The sequence below is a fragment of the Corapipo altera genome, unplaced genomic scaffold, assembly GCF_003945725.1.
Source record: "Corapipo altera isolate COAL_440 unplaced genomic scaffold, ASM394572v1 48718, whole genome shotgun sequence".
NCBI lineage: Eukaryota > Metazoa > Chordata > Aves > Passeriformes > Pipridae > Corapipo > Corapipo altera.
The window spans coordinates 1-576 of NW_020890566.1; the positions used below are offsets into that span (position 1 = coordinate 1).

The following is a 576-nucleotide window of genomic DNA, read 5'->3' on the forward strand; positions in this document are numbered from 1 at the left end:
TCTGTGCCCCCTGCCCAGCCCAAGGTGTTGTGGCTGAAGAACCAGGTGTGAGGGAGGGGTTTGGGGTGGGTTTTAGGAGGGGTTTTGGGGTGCCCTAATAGGGCTGTGGATTCACCCCGAGGTGTGGGTGTTTTTGGGGTGTTTTTGGGGTGTTTTTGGGGTGTTTTTGGGGTGCATTTCTGGTCCCTCCTGACCCTCTGTGCCCCCTCCCCACCCAGCCCAAGGTGGTGAGGCTGAAGAACCAGATGTGGGTGGTTTTGGGGTGGTTTTGGGGGTCACTCCCCCCATAAGTAGGGGATGGATTCAGACCCAGGTGTGGGTGTTTTTGGGGTGTTTTTGGGGTGTTTTTGGGGTGTTTTTGGGGTGCATTTCTGGTCCCTCCTGACCCTCTGTGCCCCCTCCCCAGCCCAAGGTGGTGTGGCTGAAGAACCAGGTTTTGGGGTCACCTTGGGGGGTGTTTTGGGGTGGATTTTTGGGGGTCACTCCCCCTGTAAGTAGAAGTGGATTCACCCCGAGGTGTGGGTGTTTTTGGGGTGTTTTTGGGGTGTTTTTGGGGTACATCTCTGGTCCCTCCTG

General features: G+C 56.8%; 1 long non-coding RNA gene across 1 annotated transcript in view; it reads left to right on the plus strand.

The window, feature by feature from the left end:
* The first annotated feature begins 219 nt into the window (after nucleotides 1-219).
* Nucleotides 220-576, plus strand: part of LOC113942433 — a 1,403-nt gene continuing 1,046 nt past the window's right edge. Inside the window, exons 1-2 of the long non-coding RNA XR_003525917.1 lie at nucleotides 220-433; nucleotides 517-555. This is a non-coding gene — a long non-coding RNA (uncharacterized LOC113942433). The remainder of the gene's footprint in view (nucleotides 434-516; nucleotides 556-576) is intronic.